We start from the raw sequence: 22,567 nt of genomic DNA on the forward strand, positions 1-22,567 counted from the left end.
GCATCGGTGCCTATTCCAATCATGGAGTCCCACTCTGCAACTCTGGGCAATAGCTTGCTTAATCTCCACAACGGCCCCCACAACGCTAAGGATGCCTGGCCTTCACCCTGGGGGTGCCCAGGAGTGGACGCCACACAGGGAAAGCCAGGACGGGTTCCACAGCGGTATTCGTACAAGCTCCTGGAGACCCTTGCGGGTGAGTAGTGCGCTATACAAGTATCAATTTACATTTATAGTCCATGTAAGCCCTACCCCGACATCAGGTTCTTTTGTGAAAATATTTGCGCCAACAAAGTAGAGCCACTTAGAGAAACAGTCTCTGGAAACTGTGTGCCAAAACGAGAACATCAAAGATCCCCAAAAAAAGAGATGCAGGTCCAAAAATTAGAAAGAGACCGGACTATCCAAAAATGATAGGCGAATCAAAGATGCTCACTGAAAAGACTGATCTTCAAAAAGGACTAGGGGAAGCCTGTGCAGAGTAGAAAGCTAAAAGACTGAGAAACACGGTATAGAACCAGAAACAGAGGCAGCCCCTAAAGGGGATGCAACCTAAGCTTGGAGAAGGCATAGGGACCAAGTAAAATAGTTCATAGAGTCCAGGCTCAAAACTAAATGGAAGGAGCGTACACAGAGTGCTCAGTTGCAGCAACACATACAACGAATAAGAGCACCCACCAATCGTCGAGAAAACTATCCTGTGAAACTTATTTCGAAAAATAGACCTCCAATGATGGAATGATGGAGAAAAAAAAAAAAAAAAGAGAGAACAATGAATGCTGAAGAGCACTGCTAGGAATGTTAAAAAGAAACCATTCTTATACTGAGAACCTTGAAAATATAGAAGATATCCTTCTCAATAATGTAATGGAGATGCTCACTGAAGAGAAGAAAGGAAACAGACAAGTACAACCAAGAAGGTTGAGCCAGGTCGCCAAGAAAGGTGTACGTAAAATGCAGCGACATACACCGTACAGAAGAAGGCCAGACAACCATATGTGCAAAACACACACACATTTATATATACACATCTACATACATATATTATATATATATATATATATATATATATATATATATATATATATATATATATCTGAAGTGAAATGCATCTACAATAGATCCATTCAAGAAATAAATATATACATGTAGAGAAATACAAAGAGATATATGAAATACAAAGATATACATATATATATAGACACACACACACACATATATACATACATACATACATATATACACACACATACACACACACACACACACGGATAAACATGCTTATTAAAAAAAAATGAAATTCCCGTAGATGCACAAGTCATATGGGGTACAGCAAAAGTATATCCACTCCTCCGAAGGTAACCCATGTCCTCTGCCAGTAAATTCGGAGGACAAGAAGTGGAGGAACAAAGGACACTCCAACAAAGGAGGTAACCAAGGACGGACAGAGATAATGCATCATACAGTCGTAAAAGAAGAGGCAGTAACAAAGGTGAAGACATGAAGTCAAGTGGCTAGGGTGGTCCACCTCGGACCTGGGGAACTAGGTTAGAGTCTCGGCAATGACGCTGAACATTCTGTGATTCTGGGCAAATCACTTAATCTCCCTGTGCCTAACAAAAATAAATAAAATGAATGTGTCCTCATGTAACGCAACTGGTGCTCTGTAAAGTGCTGCGATACCAGATACCTTCGGGTCAAGTTTGCGCTACATAAAACTCCGTGAAATAAGGCTGAGAAATCGCAACACATTACAACATAAGAGCAGGAAGTGAAGGCATTGCACAGGAAAACAAGGGCAACCTTCCAAGAACTAACACCACCGACTAAGGAGGGAGGGGGATGAGGAGGACGGAGAACAAGGAGCAACAACAACTAAGGGCAACAGATAGTTGATTATGACAATCACACATTACCCAATTTATGGAAGCAGGAGAAACCGGTAAGGAACCTGATCAATGCTTTTTGGAAACTTGAGAAAAGATAGGATATGCCCCACTAAAACATATTTAAATAGCCCCACCAAAGAAGGGGATTAAATGGAACATCTCCCATAGAAAAATGGATGCCATGAAGGCAAGAGTGGAGGGAGAAAAGATACAGAAAAGTAAGGGAAACACAGGCTCTTGTGAAATAAGGATACCAGACAAGGATTTAAACAATCAAGTGGACTGGTGTCCCAGGTAAAGAAAACTGAAAGTAACAGCTGACACAACAGCTACCAAACAGGTGCGATGGCAGATATACACTTTAAAAAACCCGAAGGAGGCAACAGCAGCGTCCGTAACCAAAGTAGGTAGGCAGAATACCGAAAGGGTAAAAACACATACTAGATCACTAGACTGCTGAAGATAAACAGCATCAGGAGCACGATTAAGTAGAAAAGGGCCTACAAAAGAAAGCAGTGCTGAGACGCAATTCAAAATAATACACAAGAGAAGGCCCACACCAAAGAGGGTCGAAGACTGGAAAAAACCATGCCAAAGACTGTGCCTACCTTTGGTACCAGTTTCGCCCATAGTACATAAGGGGCAGAGAAAAGATGAAGTTGAAGTCCCTATAAGATATACTAACTGCATAGATAGCTTATAAAATGCCTCCGAGGCATACAAGTAAAAGGGCCCACAGAACGGGGAACAAGGCTATAGCACATCCACACAACAAACAGAATACCAGTCACAGAGTAAGTACTCTGGTAGGAAAAGAAAATAAAGCGGCAAAAAGAAGCTCTACAACAGACTTCCACGAGACCACAAAGCAAGATATGCTCCAGAAGGCTGGAAACTAAACCAGTCACTGACAACATAAATAAGAAAAGTGCCCGCAGAAAGCAGGAATACCACACCGGTTGTAACCCTGGGAGGGAGGGAAGCACTCCGCCCTATGAAGGCAGATAAGAGTCAAAACAAGGGTACACAAACTGTGCCTGACATCCGTAGTGCAACAGAGTTAAGACTCCGAACCACCATTACCATCTCTGAACTGGCATAAAGCAGAGTCGGCATGCAAAAAGGGAGGCACCATTAAAAGACATGTCAATAAAAGTAGTTTGCACAGTTTTCAAAAACCTGGAAGTACACAACCATGCACGTTGATGTAGAGCTTTGGAAAACAGAATAACACCACATACCACAGCAGATGCTTAGAGTGGCAGCTTATTCCATCTCGTACCAGGGCATTTCGAAGGGAGGGCAAGAGGCGCTCCACTGAGCCCCACAAGGCGTGGAAGAAGCGGGCGAGGAAACAAGAAGTGTTCAGAGAGGGCAGGGCAAAGCTCGAAGAAGAAAAAATATGCCCACCACAAGAGCCACATTTCCTGGCCTCATTCCAGAGGGAAGGAGGGAGAGAAAAAAATAGATAAATAAAAATCAATAAAAAAAAAAAAGAAGTACAAGCTCAATGTTAAGACTAGTCAGGATGTAGAACGCCAATTAAATGGTCTGATTACAATCCCACAGAAGGAAGTTGTAAATCCACTATGACCAAAACTCTATTTAACATGTCTGCCAGAGCAGAACCCGTAGCCAAACTAGGAGGACACAGAAGGTTGGAGATGATTCTAAGCCACTAGTGTCACCCAAGTCAGGACATGTAACGAGTTACACTGCATAGGGGTGGAACAGTTTCCAAAATGGGAGGAGGGCACTACACAGTCTGTAGTACTGCCACAACCATGGTCCTCAGAAGGAAAAACCAGGAGGAAGGAAGTCTGAGGCAGTCAGCTCCATCAGCACCACATCAGGTGCCTTAACCGAAGCCGGTCGATGCCAAGAAAACGCAGCTTCTATGTAGGAAGAAGCGTTGATCAGTGGCACCACTATGGGAGCCAGCAGATAAGCCAGACACAGACATTCAAGTTGGCAGAGCAGGAACAGAAGGTGGGAGCCTCAAAGGGCTGTCCAGCGTTGCTAAGGATTCAAATCCAGGAAACCAACATAAAGCAGGCGAGAAACCACCGGCAGGGTCAAAGGCACGACCTCATGCATTTCTGCGGGGCCCAAGGGCACCCCAGAGGGAGGTGCCAACCCAAGAAAAGAATGAAAAGATTGAGAATATTGTCTCATGTGGGTCAAAGATGCCCCAGGATAGGTGGGGAGACGCGGGTTGTTCTCATGCCCAGACACTTCAACTGAACAGTGGGGATCAGCGGGTGGAGCCACGACTTTGTTCACCGATGCCGTGACTTACCTCCGGACATCAAACATGAAGGATGCTCGGCGGGAACAGTTCCTAGCGTGGACATGCAGTCAGTCCATAGAGCACGTAGGGGACAGAGGAAGACGAGAAGATTTTGATGACCGTTTTCGGTCAGAGCTGGTGACAAGAGTTGCACTCGGAGTCATGGCCTCACCCAGACACTACATTCAAGCAAAGTGAGGGTCTGTGGCAGACATTTATCATCCACAGGACTCACAAAGCTTAAACCCAGAGGACATTGAAGAAGGGTAAAATAAGGCACACTGCTCCATTGATGAGAAAACGTCAAGTAGGACAAAAATCTGCAGGAGGAACAACAGTGCGGACCCGCTTTGCTGGAGCAGAAAAGGAACTGATGTTAGCGCATCAGGGAAGAGAGCTAATATGGACTCAGTTGATGTCAAATTTCTGAATCAAGTCTGGCACCTGAGGAGGATTCTAGGATAAGGAACCTGCGGCTAGATGTCTCCATCAGATATTCGAGGTAATAAAACATTACATATACAAAGAAAAATTATGCGTCTCTACTTTAGTAAAATAATCAATTCTTTAAAAGCATTCAGACCTTTCTTTCTCTGCCAATAAAAACATTACCTGTTCCGAGAGCACTTCTCATCTACAAACAGCAAACTGTATATTTCATAATGACCAAAGGAGGAAAATACATTCTCAGATTGTTATACAGACTGTCTGTATAACGGACAACTAAAGCCAATAGGTCTGGCCTTGGCAAGTAATACAACATTTTTTTATAACCACATATAAAATTAGAGGGGGGGGGGGGGTGGGGGCAACACAAAAATAAGTGAGAAAAAGATTAAATGAAAACAGAGTTGGCGGTTCAGCCTTAGCACTAAAGTGTACTACCTTTTAGGTGGATGCGAACATGTGCAGAACCAAAAGTCATTAAGCAACATGAAGAGAGCCAGCAAATGGCTGAGGTGGGCTGACCCACTTGCAGTATGCTGTGGTGGCCAGAAGCAAAATGGGAATATCACAAAAAGATCAATAGATGAAGCGGCACAATTAAAAGCCCCTGTAAGTACACATACATATATGCATTTTTATTATGAACTTTTTAGAAAACACAAGACTGGTGAAACAGCTTAAGCGGTTTCTAGGCCAGACCTAAAAATGTATAGTGTCGCACAGGAATAAACTGATTCACAGAAAGACAACAATTAAGAATGATTTGCAAACTAGCCTGGAGTCAAACTCATTAGCGAATTCAGGTTGATGCCATAACAAGTACCAATACTATTACAGAGGATAACAAAAACAAAATTAATGTAAAGAATCTTATATTGGAGCCAAAATGTACTGCGAGCGGCATAGATACTGCTATGCTAATAAAGGGAGCTAGACTGTTATCCTGCAACAAAGATTTGTTTAAGATTCAGTTATACTACCAACATCTCGAGTGAGGTGGATTGATTCAACCCCAGAAAGCTTTAGTAGAGAGAGGTCACCTGAATCAAATCATCACATTTGTCTACATCTCCAACAGGAAAATATTGCTGGGAATATTACATGCCTCACTGTATCAAGAAAGCCAGAACCGGTCTTGTTTAATTGACACAGTGCATTACAATTCCTTGCAACCATCGATATATTGTATCAATACTTTACAAGAATGTCTGACCAAATATTGTGCAGGCGTTACATTTTAGAATAAAGTCTGAGCCGCTGCGAAAGAATTGAATATTCACTGCCGCCATGATACACTGATACATGATCCACCACGAGGGCACAAAAGGATAAAGAAAAAAAATCATAATGCAAACCTTTCAAACCCCAACTAGCAGCACATCCTTGTGGCTGCACAAATAACCCTTAATTTCTATTTTTCTAATAGGATTATATTTATTTGAGTGTCACAGGTATCTAAACAAGCATTATAACGAGTATTATAACAAATGACTTCACAAAAAAGCTCACAATTAACACCCTAGTACGTGCGAGTCAGGCCTGCAGTGTTCCAGGAACGAGGTGACAAAAAGGCTACAAGAGTCAAAACTGCAATTGACAGATGAAATGATATATTAAGTCGGGATAAAGAAGACACACTGCTATCTTTAATTTCAATACTTGGCACGTAGGTTCAGACGTCACCATTCCTTTAATCTTATGTTTCCAACTCTCTCACTCTCACTACAGAGCCACAGGCACAGACTATTACTCACCGACTGGACTGGACTGGACCTTTAGCTCACCTCACAATATGAGCTGTGATCTGCCTCGCATGGACGCCCCCCAGGGTCCCCTTTCTCAGCCCTAATTAGGATCCCTCTGCCAGTACTGGGGAAGGAGGACGGTCATTTGAAATAAATCTACACCCAATACACAAAGGTGTTCCAAAGACAATTATCAGTTTCCTTCCGACAGTATTTGAGAGAGTACCTTGAAAACCTAAGCCTTTCCAACCCAGACAAGGGTACTTTATCAAGGCCTTTTGAGGTAACGTTCATTCATATAAACTTTATTTCGGTCAGAATGACCTAAAAAGTACAATACACATAATCACACAAGTTTAAAATACATCGAAAATTAATAATGATTAAGAATCACATTAGTAATTAACACATATTATTCATTCAGAGTATCCAAGCTGATGGTATGTTACAGCTAGACAAAGGACACAAAGTTAATTCCGGAAAGGGCGTAGTACAGTAATAAATATATAATTTATCTAAAACCAGCATATTAAAAGAAGGAGTACAATTAACCTCCAATGTAAAAAATATAAAAAGAAGGCTACAAGTGTTTAAACCAGCTTGCTATAATAACACTATTAGTTCATTGGGGCAGGATCAATTCAGCATTTTCAAGATTTCAAAAAACCCCTTCTGGTGCACCACAGGGAGAACAAAAAGCCTACAACTGAATAAACTATTGGGATACACGAATCAGATTTCAGTATCCTAAATACTTCAAGGCAGCGCCTATCACCAAGATTTCTGCAGATCTGAACCAACCAGCGGTTCCTTGCCTACTGATATCCTGGACAGCTAAAGAAAACGTGGAGCTCAGATTCCTCGGGGTGGGCACACACCGGGCACTGGAGCATTTGTTGATCTCTCCACTTAGATGTGAAGCAGCGAAGAGGTAGCTTCCCATATCTATACTGGAGGTAAAGCTTCCTAGCCACCGGAGGATTTATAAAAATCTATTACTGACTGAAGTAGGGGATATCTTTTATTTCTAAAAAGACTCTAAGTTTCCCAATACTGGAGGAAATATGGAGTTGGGCCAATCTATACTCGTTATAAAGTGTCTTCATTTTATTCCTAGAGGTTAGAAAACACGCTGACTCTGGATCTGACCAACAATCCCCTAAGCCCATGTCATTTAGCAAGGGTTTAATGTGGCTAAACCAAGGGAATTTGGCTGTGGCCCTAACCCTCAAAACCTCTAACAATTCTTCCCTATAAGATGCGAGTTCTGGAGTGTATCACAGGCGGCGCCAATACATTATAGGTTTAATGCTCGCCACATCAGCAATTGATGAAATTCCCATATCTAATCGTAGTGGGACAGGCCGAGTGCTGCCTGGCAAACTAAATAACAGTCTTAAAAATTGGTTCTCCACTGGAGTTAAGTTGTCAAGCTTTAAATGTCTCCATAGCTTTGCACCACATAATGCCCCACCTCTAGCCTGTGCCCTATAACTTTCTATCGCCGGGCTAACTATTCTTTTTCTAGACCTGAAGACCTTCATGATGCCACCTGAAGTTTGGGCCAATTTTAGCGTAGATTTCGTGATGTGAGCCCCCCAACCCATAGAATCGGTAATTGTAATTCTTAAGTACACAAAGGAGGACACTCTCGAAAGAGGGATACCATTTAGAGACGGTTTAGGCTGTGTACTTTTTGGGCAATTGAATGCCATGAATTTTGTTTTCTGTAGATTTATTTCTAGGCCTCTTAACCTGCAGAAAGACTCAAATTTGTCCTAAACCCGTTTTAAGCCAGTTGGCGATCAGTAGAGTGTCATCCACAAACATCATTGCCGAGATTCTACGGGAGGCTAGTTTGGGGGCATCCAAGTCCTTTTCTACAAGCAAGGCATCAATCAAGCCTTTAATGTAGAGGCTGAAAAGAGTTGGCGCGAGCACACTTTATTATTATTATTATTATTATTAACGAGTTTTATATAGCGTCTGGTTACCCTTGGGCATCCCCGCGCTCAACCAGAAAGATACGCTACCACAATAGGACGGGAACTAGACAGGGAATAGATATGTTTTTAAAAGTTTGCGGAACCGTAGAAGACTCGCTTCCGAGCGTAAGTGTAGAGGGAGGGAATTCCACAGGGTGGCCACATTTATGGAGAACCTTCTGCCCTGAGGTACTCCACGATTGATGGCTATAGGTGCTGTGAGGTTACCGTCCTTGCCATGCCTAATACGCGCATAGTTAGACTCATGTAAAAGTTTAAAACGTTGAATTAAATATACAGGGACCCCCATCTCATTCAATACCATCCATAGTTTCTCCCTAGGCACTAAATCAAATGCAGACCTCAAGTCTACAAAGATGAGATAGAGACTGCCCCCCTGCAGGCTAACGGTTTTCCAGTACAGCAGTTGCAATCTCAGTACTTGGTCCAGGGTAGACAGCTTTTCCCTGAACCCCGCCTGCAGAGCTGACAGTACCCCCTTCTCTTCCATCCAGGATTGTAGCCTGAGGAGAAAAACGTGTGCAAATACTTTCTGCGGTATATCTATTAAACTAATTGGTCTTTAATTGGTAGGGAGGAGCCCTTTTTAAAAATCGGAATTATTTCCGCATCCAGACAGCTCGGGGGAATCTTCATACCTTGCATGATTGCATTAAAAAGCAACCATAGATATGGCGCCCAAACGGATGGTTCAGTCTTAAAAAGGTCTCCAGCTATCTTGTCTAAGCCTGGGGCCTTGCCCGGGGCAATCCTTCCCAAAACACCCTTTATTTCATTTAAGATCATGCTGGGACCCACCGCACCTTCAGGCAGAAAGGTTATATCCCTTTTGAGGTAACATGCACCTCTGAATACTACATTGGAGCAATTGTGTAGGAAAGTAGCTCTTTTGACATGGTCACCCCCACTTTTTGCCTGGTAAATGATATAATTTTGACTGTAAGTGCACTGGGTTCCAGCTAACCAAGTCCCCAACGCCAAATCTCCTTCCCAAAACTGTACAATTGTTTCCCCCAATAGGCAAAACCTTTAGCACCCTCTGTAAGTTCGTAGTAAGTGGTACCCATCGATACCCAGGGCATAAGGTACTAAACAGACCCCCTAGGATTCCACGATTAGCAAAGAAATCTGCACTTTTGTAAAAATGCTGCGATTTTTACAAAAGTACCTACAAAATATGTTTAAAAGAATAAAACTACCGTTCAACCTCTCTTTGCTGGTTCTGTGCTGCCACTGAGCCAGTAAAAAGAGGGTGAGCAACAGGCCAGCAGGAAGCAGAGGTGTCAAAGGCCTCTGCTGCGTGCCTTTGCAATGCAGCTAGAAACCCCTCCTGAGCAATGAGCCTGCTGCCGCACACGTTTGTGTGCCCCCAACAGGCTAATTAAAGCTACAAAATACGTAAAAAGGTCCCACGTATCCTACATGTTTTTTTTACCTATCCTCAACTTTCTCTGCCACCACCCCCCTCCCTCCCTCCCTTTCACCCCTGCTGCCCTGCAAGCATACGTTGCCTGATGCCAAAAAGAGCAGGTTTCATATGGTAATCAGCCCTCTTTGGTATCAGACACCCTCCGGTTCCAGTCTCTGCGCTGCTGGAGACTCTGCAAAGTTACAGACTGTGACATAGCACAGTCTCCAGCAGTGACAGAGCACAAGCCTTCGGTATTTTTGTGGCAGGCTGTTGTGATGCTTCGTGCACTCTGGAAAGCAGGAGACTGGAAACGGAGGCCTTGTACAGGTAAGTTTATTGGGAGAAAACAACCTGGCATCCGACCACCTCGACAGCGCAGGAACAACTGCCAACTCTCGAGTGTCGTGTACCAGATGTTCCACACGGAACATAGGGAAAGAGGAGAGCGAGGAGAGAATCTTAAGAACAGGTAAGATTCCAATACAACACATCCTCTACCCTAGAAGAGAGTGAAACAAAGGAAAACAATGCAAAAGAACTATCAAAACATACGAAGCATAAAATGAAACAAAGTATGAAAAACAAGAAACCCATACAGGATCCATCCCACTTCGGTGGAGAAAAAAACAAACCAAAGCATAACAACCCTAAGAAAGTACATAATCATTGAGATAAGCAGGAGTCTTATGCACTCTGGGCCCAATAGGCAAACTCACACTTGGAGGAGGACGAACAAGGGAATCACATGAAGACTCGCGGGAACCAGACACGGAGGGACCATAATTACAAACTGAGTCCTGAGACAGAGGGTCTCTGAAATCAGAGTCAGGCATGAACATGGCACCCGAGCACCCCTCACCACTTGAAGCAGGGATGTGAAACGAACCACCCTTCTGGTAAAGAGCGACATTCCTAAGGTTCCACCTGTCACCACCTTCCAGAACCAAAGAAAATTTGCTGACAGAAACAACACGAAAAGGGCCCTTAAACTTATGCAGACCAGCCTTAGTTCTGCCGGATTTGACTTTGACCCAATCGCCAACAGCGATCCTGCCGGAAACAACAACGGGAGAACTTACGCCATCGGACAGTACCCAATCCTTTAACCAAGCAGGGACAGTTCTAGAACCAGGGGAGCGCCCGCGCATAACTTGGAAAGGAGAAATCTTGGTGACACTGTGGGGGGTAGTCCGGTAAGACCAAACCATATCTTGAACCAGACGTTTGGGGTCTAGATTGTTGGTTAAGGCGAGTTGGATGGTACCTTTAACCAGGCGATTGGACCTTTCGACCATACCATTGCCCATGGGGTCGTACAAGGAAGTGCGGGAATGTTTGACACCACACTTCTCAAAGAAACACCTCATCTCATTGGAGGTTAGCTGGGTGCCATTGTCAGTCAAGACCATGTTAGGGAAACCTTCTGAAGAAAATAAATTTTCAAACACTTCAATGGTAGACTTAGTGGTGACATCTCTAAGAAACTCCACACAGAGCCACTTGGAATGGACATCAATGACCACAGCAGCAAAACGCAAATCAAGAGAAACACCGGACAGGGGGCCAATGAAATCTAGACACAGGTTATACCAGGGTTTGCCAGGATCAGAAATGTGCTCTTGATTGGCTTGAAGACCAACCTTCAATCTTTTTTCGCTCTCCTTGCAAAAAGGGCAATTCTCCACCCAAACACGAATAGTATCGTCCATGCCCGGCCACCAAAACTCTTGCTTTATTTTCCTAATAGTCATGCCCTGGCCCAAATGTCCCAAGTGTGCTAGCTTGAAAATGTGAGATCTCAGGCCAGCAGGTGGCACAAAACGATCGCCCCTCATAATGATCTCTGAACCTGCCAAAGACAACTCGTCTAAGAGTTTCCAAAAGGGCCTGACGGCCACAGGCACCATGCTTTCTCTAGAAGCACCTCTCCTAATCAAAAGAATGACTTCTTGGAGAACAGAGTCTTTCTTCATCTCAGTCAACCATTGGTCTTGAGAAAAGGCACCCACTGGAGATTCACACACGTCCCCAACCACAGCAACGGCCTCATCCACAACACACTTCTCAAGATCTTGATCAACCAACTTCCAGTCAACAGACAAGCGAGAAAGACAATCCGCTTGAACGTTTTTCCATCCTTGAATGAACACTATTTCGTAAGAGTATTCCTGTAGCCTTGCAGCAAACCTTGCAAGACGAGCAGAACCTTTTCCAGCACCACCACCCGATAAAATTTTCAGCAAAGGCTTGTGGTCGGTCCGCAACACAAATCTTACACCCCACAGATATACGCGAAAGTACTCAACACTCCAAGCAGCAGCCAATGCTTCTCGTTCAATGACCGAGTAGTTTCTCTCAGCTTGGGTACGTGTTCTCGAAGCAAAGGCAACGGTTCTTTCAAGACCACGCTGAAGCTGTGAGAACACCACACCGATGCCCGTAAGGCTGGCATCTACGGTCAAGAAGGATTTGCACCCAGGGTTAAAGGGGGCTAAAATACCAGCATTGCAAATATTCTCCTTGATCTGTTGGAAGGAGTCCTCTTGGGCTTTGTCCCAGACAAATTTGTTACCCTTTCTCAGTAACACTCTCAAAGGTTCGGACAGACAAGCAAAGCCTTGAACAAATTTCGAATAATATTCGACTAAGCCCAAGAAAGAGCGAAGCTGATCCCTGTCCTTGGGTGCTGGGGCTTGGCTGATGGCAAGTAGCAGATTCTTTTTTGGAGCAATGCCATCAGCGGAGATGGTATACCCTAAATATTCGATCTTTTCAGTTAGGAAAACACACTTATCCTTGTTCACAGTTAAACCGGTGTCCTCTAACTTGAAGAGGCCCTGACGCAAAGCTAAATTGTGATCATTCACACTTTTCCCTGACACTAGAATATCGTCTTGAAAGTAGACAACCCCAGACAGACCTTTGAGCATGCTAGACATCATCCTCTGAAAGACACTAGCAGCCGAGGCGAGGCCAAACGGCATGCGAGTGAACTGGAAGGTACCCTCGGTGGTAATAAAGGCAGTCAAAGGTTTGGAGTCAGGGTGTAATCTGATATGGTGGTACGCACTCCTCAAATCGATCTTTGAGAAGAATCTACCCCCCCCCCCCCCACAGATTGTAACAGCTCATTGATATTGGGAAGGGGAAAGGTGTCAGTAATTATTTCCTGGTTGAGGGACCTGAGGTCAATGCAAAATCTCAACCTCCCATCAGATTTCAAAGTAATTACTACGGGAGAAATCCAGGGCGAGGCTTCCACAGGTTCAATAACTTTGGTAGACAACATGTCATGTAACAAATCTTTCAAACCCTGTCTGACAGAAAGGGGAACTCTCCTTAGTTTATGTTGCACGGGAGAAGCATTGGGCTTCAAAACAATTTTATGGAAATAGTCTTTGACGCATCCTAACTTGTCAGCAAATACTCTATAAGCAGCATCTAAAATGTCTTTGACTTGAGCATCACGCTCAATAGTCATAACCACATCTGGCGAACAAGGATTGATCACAATGTTCAAATCAAACTGGTGCATCCACCCTAAGATAGGAGGACCTTCTTTAGCTATGTACACTTTTCCATTGACACTTCTGGATTTAAAAGCGATGACCCCAAACATGTACCCCAGAACATCAATGGGTTTTCCCTGGTACCCCACCGGATCAATATCTTTTTCAGTGAGAGAAACATTGTGCCATAAGGAAGAAAAGGTAGATTCCGGAATGAAGGTGAACAAAGAGCCAGAATCAACCATCAGTAAGACATTTTGACCACAAATAGAAAATATAGCGGACGGTCTAGATAACCTGGGGAAGTCACTTGTGGTACTAACTAAGTCACAACTCACTTGTTGAACAACTAAAACCCTGTTGTCAATTACATTCACTTTAAATTTGGGTTTGTCAAAGGTGTCAGACTTAACTTTATCGGAACCCTCGTTCAGTTTACACATTCTAAGGTAATGACCTTTGCGACCACATTTCCGGCAAATCTGGTCAAGAGCATAGCACTTCTTAAAGTCACCTGAATGGAATTGGCTTCCACAACGCCAACATTCTTTGCTCCTGACCCTAGAAGGAAAATTGTTAGGGTTACTTTTGTTAAAACGTTTAGAGACAGCATTAACTTCATAACCTTCCACACACTCTTCACAATCAACACAGCCAATTTGAGCGGAGGGCTTATCTTTACGCTCTAATTCTTTGATACACTTTTGAGATTCTTCTATAACCTTCGCCATGTCAATTGCCTCTTTTAAGGAGGGATCTTTGGCAGCCCATAGTCTTTCCTGAACTTTCCTATGGCGGCATTGTACCATAAGTTGATCGCGAACTAACTCATCAGTCATGTTACCAAAACGACATTTGATGGAAAGTTCACGTAAACTGGACACAAATTCATCAATACTCTCGTTTTCGGCTTGGGGGTGAGTATAAAAGCGGTATCTTGCCATAACCAGGTTGACCTCCTTGGCAAATCTAGTCTCTAGTCTTTTCAGAGCCTCTTTGTAAGCGTCATCCATGGGTTGACCATTGGGACCTAAAGCCACTGGTAAGTATTTGAAAACTCTTTGGCCTTCATTGCCAAGAGTGCTTAACAAGAGCGCTTTTTTCCTTTCAGGGTGGAAGTTTTTACCATCTAGCGCAGTAATATAATTGTCTAACATTTCAACCCAGTCCTCCCAATCTATTGAAGGTGTACCTGGAGAGGAAAGAAACATTGGAGGCATGACAATATTTGAAGCCATAGTGAAGAGAAAATGCAATCAAAGTTAAAACACACTTTAAAAGAAATAATAAAGTCAAACTTGTAAGTAAGGGTGTGCAAATCACCGTGAAAGTGTCTGCAGAACGTTGAGTGAATCAGCGTAGTCACTGAAAGGCAGTCAGTGTGATGTCATAAGGCCCATCGGAAGGCGAGTAAGAACTGCTGCGAAGGGCTGAGGAAAACAAAGGGAACTGTGAACGTTCTCTGCTTGCACACGCAATAATAGAGATTGACGATGCGTTCCAGTGACGAGGCAGAGGTGTCAGGAGACGTGGGGGCGTCAACACGTCAACACGCCAGGACGTAGAACGTACAGCGTCAGAAGCGTTGCAGCAACGTCAAATGCGGTGCAGTGACGTGGGGCAAACCGAACTGCTTGGAACGTTGGAGTTCGACAAGCGAGAATAATAAATCAAATGACAGTACCTTGAAGGTGGCCAAAACAGACGAAATCAGCGTGAAGAAATCCGGAAGACAGGCGAAGGCAGCCAACGGCAAACTTAGGGCTGGAGGAGACGTCGCGGAATCACCAGGTTGCTTCCCATACAATGAAGTCGAGTGAGGCAGATTCAAGCATCGGAAAGCGTCGCCAAAAATGTTGTGATGCTTCGTGCACTCTGGAAAGCAGGAGACTGGAAACGGAGGCCTTGTACAGGTAAGTTTATTGGGAGAAAACAACCTGGCATCCGACCACCTCGACAGCGCAGGAACAACTGCCAACTCTCGAGTGTCGTGTACCAGATGTTCCACACGGAACATAGGGAAAGAGGAGAGCGAGGAGAGAATCTTAAGAACAGGTAAGATTCCAATACAACACAGGCACATTCTTTGCCCACCGCAAAAATAGAGCGAATCTTGAGGTTTTTGGCCGCAAATTTTGCTTCTTTTTGCCGCGAAATTTGCCACTCAAAGCCGCAAAACCCTGGGGGTCTGACTAAAGAGGGTCCCCAAGAGCTGCAGTACAAATTGCACCACGCTAAAGGACCCTTCACCAAGCACATACAAGGCTGCCATTGCAGGCTGTGTGTCTTGGTGCAGACAAAAGTGAAAAAATGACATGTCACACATACCTGTGTGCCATGTCCCCTGCCTGTAATATTTGTAAGTCACCACTACTGAAGACCTGACAGTCCTAAGGCAGGGTGCTTAATATTACATGTGAGTGAATGTCTGCATGAGCAGATATGCCCCTGTGTTGGTCAGTCCTAATACTGCCAGAACAGTGCAGAGGGAGGTCATCTTAAGACATGCTGGACATTGGGGAAAATGAGCTCCCCAGCATTGTGATGGTTTCACTGAAAATAGGGAAGTTTGGTATCGAACATCTCTTATAGGGAAAACCGCACTGATGCCAGTGCTGGATTTACCAATACATGCACCCAGACAGGACCTTAGAGGCCTCATGTGGACTTGTTTCACAGATTTTCTGTCTGCCTTCCTTCCAAGAGGCTGTTCTGACTTCCTTGCGTGAGAGCCTTTGCTCTGAGCAGACCCAGAACAAAAACGTGTCTGGGAAGAGGTTGCAACACTTTCTTCGACAGGAAGACCTTCAGATCAGCCTCCCTGGGCAGGCAAGCTTCAGAGAGATGCCGCCTTTGGAATGCAAATCTGGTGCACCTCACAGGAGAGAGAGGCATTCCCCCCCCCCCCTCCCCAACCCCTTTTTAGTCCAGAGCCCCTTTGACACCTGGGAGAATTAGCAAATTCTAATCTAATTTTGACTCACAAAACCAAAGTACCACTGAAATTCAACATAGAAAGGGAACAACAAATGAAAGGGGTGGGGTTTGAGTTCAACTCCTTTAAGCTGACCCTAGGAAGAGACTGGAGACACGAAAGAAAAATACATGCTCTTGATAGGAGTGAAAATACCACTTTATGAAGGCTGGAAGAATAGCGAGGATCCTTGGTAGAATTGTTAGGATCTGTTTGGTTTTGGAGGTTGTTACCTGGTAAAAGGGCCTACATTTTTTGTATTATTCATCTCTGCAGGAGATATCACAAACTGGAGCAAACAATTCCCTTAGCCCCTTCGCTGCGGGGGTTAATCGTTAATCCCCGCTGTGCTGGGGGGGGGGGGGGGGGGGGGGGGGGTGAGGGGGCCTCATGACGAGCTGAGCTCGTCATGAGGCACGGCGCTCCTGTGCTCATGACGAGCTCAGCTCGTCACGGCCACACCCGTTCCCGTGGAACGCTCAGCACAGCAGGGGAATTATCCACGCATGCGAGCGTTCCACGGCTCACGACGAGGTGAGCTCGTCATGAGCACCGGAGCGCAGTGGCTCATGACGAGCTCAGCTCGTCATGAGCCTCGAAGAGGTTAAACAACCAAAAAGGATGCAATAAAGAATAACTTTGCAGTAACTAACATCTTATATTTATCTAGTCGTTCTGATGTACACAATCAACTGGCGGAATTTGTTCGGATCAGAGAATATATAAATATACATTTAATGTTGGTTTGGCACATTGTGAGTGTAAACCACACTGAAAGGGTCTGGGGAACCATATAGCAAGGTATATGTTGCATAAGCCTGCAGTGGGACCGACTCAATTCCATCTGTCTCTCCAACACTAAGAAGCAGATTCTAACACTACATATGGCCCGCACAGTTGAACATAGCTGCTATGAGTCTCTACCAGTTCTTTCCATTCTCTGTGTCCTCAAAATCATACATTCTGCACCTCTATGAAACATCCTTGTTCAATGTCTGGAATCACACCCTTCGGCATAGACCGGTTTGACATTTTGTTCTATAATCCTTAAATATTCTGCAATATGTGGTCATCGGTGTGCTTATCCAAGTATCTTAATGGAAGAAAACAAAATGTAACTCCAAAACCCCTGGACTACAATAGCAGGGAACACACACTACCACTAGCAGTGTATTACCCCAGTGCTGTTGTCCTGCTTTGTGGCTCACCCAGGCCTGTCAACTCCCTTGGAGCTGTAGTCCTTTACTCCATAAACTGCAATACTACCTCCCAACTGGATGGCTGGCTACGGGTAAATGGTGCTCATCTGGGTATGAGAAGGCTAATATATCTAAATGCAATGATTCACTTATTCAACGCTCTAACAAGCCTTGTATGCATGCAGGTGGACATTCTTAAACTTCTCCCAACCATTAATATGGAGAGACCGAGACATAGGCACAAGTCTATACCCGGGACCAGGATCCTAAACACATTTTCGAGCATGATAAAATCTACCATTTAGCAGTCTATTTTCCATACTGTAGTATTTCTCAAATAGAATATATAATCCATGATCGAAAAAGGAGTCTAGCAGACAGTCTTATTGGTTGCTGGATTTTCTTTTTAGGTTTCGACCTGGCGAGGGGCACGCAGTGCCCCTCCCAGATCGAAAACTTTTGTCTTCAGTAGGGATGTTTGGACCGCCTCTGTTTCCAATTGGCTAGCTCCATAAATGGAGACTAGCCATTGGGAGACAGAGGCTGTCAATCACGCTTTATTACGAAAACGCGATTCGGGGGCGTTTCTCTGTCTTTTTTTAAGTCCCGCCCCTTTGTCCTGGGCCGCGCTGTGATTGGCTGCCGGCCCAGGACACCCCCGTGACGTCATTCCCCAGGCCGTGCTGTGATTGGCTGGCCGGCCCGGGACCTGACTTGTTTTTCAATGGCTGCAAATAACAGCAGTAGTTGCCTAACGCACTTAATCGGATACCAGTTGGCCAGAGGTGCCCGATGAAATTACCCTTGTTAAATCCTTATCAGTGCAAATCAGTTTACATATCCACTAAAATTTCCTCAGATCGGTGTGCTTAGCCTCGTACACATTCGGGTCCTTTAAATAGACACACAATATCTATTGCAACGACCTCAACTCTGCAAATCAGAGTATACGAGTGCACATTTCTACCAAACAGCGCCTAACGGTAGAGCGAATATTTTCCCGGAAACGTAATTTACAAATCGAATTTCTTTTCACATAAATTTAATACAGCAGGGATTCACCAAACTCTGTACGCCAATGTGAGTTTGCTCTGAAATGAACCAGGGGCGAAAATCGCAAACCTCCTCCTTTCTTTTGCTTGAAAATATACCGTACTAAAAGAACAGCCGCCCATGCACCCTCTCCCCTTCCGCTGGCAGCAGTACACCGGGTTAAAAATCACCAGCTGTCGGGGAGGGGTGAGAGCTTCGGACATTTTTGATTAGTGACCCTGCGAGCCAATGATCTCCGCTGAAGTCTTGTGCCCCACAGCCAATGGCTGGGAGTCTGGGGTGCTCGTGGGCTGGGCTCTGCCGAAGTGTACTGCTGCCTGAGAGGAGGAAGCGAGCGAGATGAACCTGTCAGGTCTGAAGGGAGAGCGGGGCGACGAGGGCTGAACGCCGAGGAGAGGGCTCCTTTCCTGGGGCCAGGCATGGTGCGCAGGGGCTGAGAGCGGGACTGCGGAGGGCGCGCCGGGGCTGCGCGCCGACGGGGCAGGAGTCTTATGCAAGCTTCTCTTGAGAGGAGGGGTGCAGGACGCAGCTGCTTTGACAAGGGGAGGGGGTGGCACGTTGCGTTATGCTTTGTGGGGGCAGGTTAATGAACTGCAGTGGGTAAGGCTGCGGCGGGACAGGAGTCCGCTACTTCTGCGGGTTGCATCATATTGAAGATATTCTGCAAAAGGGGAAGGGGCTGCGCCAAACAATCTCTGTATGGTCGGAGTTAGTTGAAGAGGCAAAAGAAATCGGAGCTCATATAGGATAGGAGAACTGTATCAGATTTATATGGGAGATGCATAAAGAAGCCACTCTTATCGAGTCGGGGGGGGGGGGGGGGGTGTAAGAGACCTATGCGGGAGCAGGTAATGAGGTTAGTGTTAGCATTGAACGGTGACCTGTTCTTAAATGGGACACGCGTCCTGCACCTTTACAGGACTAGGGGCATAGTTTGCGTTGGTCAACGATGATGGTCTTGTTAAATTTTGTTTTTGCTTTTTCAGCCACGCCTTTGTGCAACATGGCAAAAAAAAAAACACTGGCATTGCTAAATAGTAATACTGTGTGAATTTGTCAATGATTTTTAAAATATATTATACAGCAGCAGTGCATCTGCTGTGTAGCATAATTGAAAGTAAAAAAAAAAACGCTATCATGCGGCCAGCATTTACAGCCTTATTGTGTTTTTTCCTGTTCAGCAGTCAGAGGAGAAACATGGTCTTAGTGCTTGTACTGCTAAACTGGGTATTGATGGAATGTTTGGGAAAAAACGCTAGTCTACTGAAGGTGCCGGGCAGTCACTCTTAAATAAAATTAATGGTTCAAGATCTACCAAGCATTTTAACAGTTGCAAACAATCCAGTTTGGCATTTGCAGCTGTGACGTGCTTTTCCTTATTCACTAATTCCATTTTAGGGGTCAGAACATTTTTTCATACACCTAAAATGGGATTTCGATGGGTACTAAAATGGTATATGGAGGGGCGTGTTCTAAGCATCTGCAAATGATGTATCTATGTTTTGCATCCAAAATATGGGTGCAAAACATTGATATTTTACCAACACCTTGAAGAAGATGGTAACCAGTTTGCAAAAGGGGAGGGGGGACTCTTTAGGATCCCTTCTCCTTTGTGAATGTTTAAAAAAAAAAAAGTTTTAAGAGGAAGAAATTGTCTACTGGCTATTTCTGAACAAAAAAAAACGTCCTTTTTCCTTTAATGAAAACGGGCTCCAATAAAAAACAAGCATTTGCAATGCAACGGTTTCGCCTTTGGAAAAGTTTGAGCTATTGGCATTGTAAATGACAAAATTTGTATTTATGTGTTGGTTTTGAAAACAGATAAATAAATGGCATTGTCATTTACATTGCCAATAGCTCTAACTTTTCCAAAGGCGAAACCGTTGCATTGTAAATGCTTGTTTTACATTGTTATGTATGTATGCATTTATTGTGAAAGGAATATGCACTCAAACAAGAATGCTTTCTGTAGCAACAGAACCACAATATATAAAGTCACTAACAATTTGGGTTGTGGACAGATAGAATTGTGCGGGTAAGATACTTTGTGAGTGGTGTATTTGGACACTAGGGTGACACCAACAGAAAAGTTCCACTAAGCAATCCTCTAAAAAGATGCAACATATTTATATCGGGAGGGTATCAAGGAGCCTCAATAAGAGTGCACGGGTGAATGAACAATTATTAGTTAATACCACTTACAGATTTAAGAAGTGACTTCAAGCCAGTTTTGAAAGCAACACAAAAGGATATGGAGCGTAGTTCAGATGAGTTTATTTCATAGGTAAAATCCATGAATCCAGAATGGAGCAGAATCATGAGGCAGCAGAGAAGTTTAAAGGAAACATGGAGGTTGTTAATTGAGTTAAGATTAGATAAGGATGTATATCTCAATCCGCATTTGCAAGAGGTAGTTGAGACATGGCTCAAGACAATGAACAGCAGAGTTAGTAGTTTGTATGTAGCTATGCTGTTTTGCTGTTAAAGCTGATTTGATGAAAGAAGGACGTATAAGTGCCCACAACGCTACGTTGACCGCTTTATTCAGTGGCCTGATCAGATACTGAGTAAGGTCAGCTAGGAGGATATTGTAGTAATATAAATGCTTCAGGACAAGTACGGAGAAGTCGTGCCGAAAGATGTTGAGAAACATATTTTACAGATATTGACTATTTGGGATCAGACAGCTGTAGCCTTGGAGAAAAATTACAAGGTCACGGTTGGGTGAACTGTAGGTTCCAGGCTGAAGGCGTATCTGCTGGCAATAGAATATGAAAGTAATAATATACAGGTTCTGATAAGGCAGGGGTGTAAGACTTCTGTCTTCAAGAAGAAAAGTATATGCAACTGCTTCCATTCAGTATTGAGTAGCTGCGAAGCAGTCTGAAATTTTGGAGCAGCTATAGGTGAAGTTAGCTGGTAAAGAACAACAATATTTGCATGTCAGACTAAAGAGGAGACAAAAGAAAAAGAAGAAAAAAAAGAAGAAAAAAAAAAGGATGATGTCTGAGTCTCCTATAAAGAACTCCAACTGGCAGTGGGTAGAATTTATTAGCACAAACCACCCTGAGATGGGGAAAGATCGCTCAGAAAGATCGTGAGAAAACACGAGCACTTGGTTTTTGACACCTAAATCAGTGAGTATAGAAATAAGGATAGCAAGGCCATCTGAATCCAATGCGGCAGAGAGGTCAAGCAGTATTGGTGCAGAACACTGTGGTGAGCAGATGTTAAAGTTGAAAAAGGTGACAAAAAGCATTATCAGTCGACTGAAGAGTTCGAGGGACACATTAAACGGGGTTAATAAAGGATCAGCCTGCAAGAAATGAGGTGCGGAAGATAATTACAAAATCTTCAGAGATTTTGAAAAAAGGTGGCTGTTAGTTAAAGTTTGATGGGATAGTAATGGGTTTCTAGAGGAAAGGTAGGAAAATCGCAGATTTGATATTCTTAAACAAACAGTGGCAAAGCCAATAGGTTTCACCTAGGAGAGATCTATTGGCTTTGTGAGGTGCTATACTACCAAAGCATAATGTAAGAAAGAACAAAAAAAAACACAAAAAAAACACAAAAACGATATGACCTGACCAGACTGTCATAACACTTTTGTTGTACTTTATGCTACGCACTTACAAACAAGTTAAAATTGTTATTTTCCCAGACTCGATACTCAGTTTATATTCTTGAACAAATGCCCATTGCAATTAACAGCATGTCAAAGTAACTAGTTGGAACCCTGAGCATGGACAGGCTGCAGCGTTACGATATGGCCAGAGCTGCTGACTTTGGAGCTGGGTGAACCAGGTGTGAGTCTTGGCGCCGGCTCCATATCATGCAATTTTAGGAAAATCAATTAATCTCGCCATGCCTGTAAAGTAATACCATACCAAGCAAAAAATAAAGTTATTTACATGCATTCGTAGTGTCGGTCGTCCTTTTTTAGGTCTCGCCTAGTGACACAGCACACGCACTACTCGTTTGCGAGACTATCGTCGTCAGTTTTGCTTCGGAAGCTGGTGGACGCACCACCCATGCTTCTGATTG

General features: G+C 44.1%; 1 protein-coding gene across 5 annotated transcripts in view; it reads right to left on the reverse strand.

Annotated features, from left to right (window-relative positions):
* Positions 1-22,567, reverse strand: part of TCOF1 (treacle ribosome biogenesis factor 1) — a 338,714-nt gene that overhangs the window by 298,424 nt on the left and 17,723 nt on the right. The gene's annotated exons all lie outside the window — the stretch shown is intronic.

This window comes from Lissotriton vulgaris, chromosome 7, assembly GCF_964263255.1.
Source record: "Lissotriton vulgaris chromosome 7, aLisVul1.2, whole genome shotgun sequence".
NCBI classification, from domain to species: Eukaryota; Metazoa; Chordata; class Amphibia; order Caudata; family Salamandridae; genus Lissotriton; species Lissotriton vulgaris.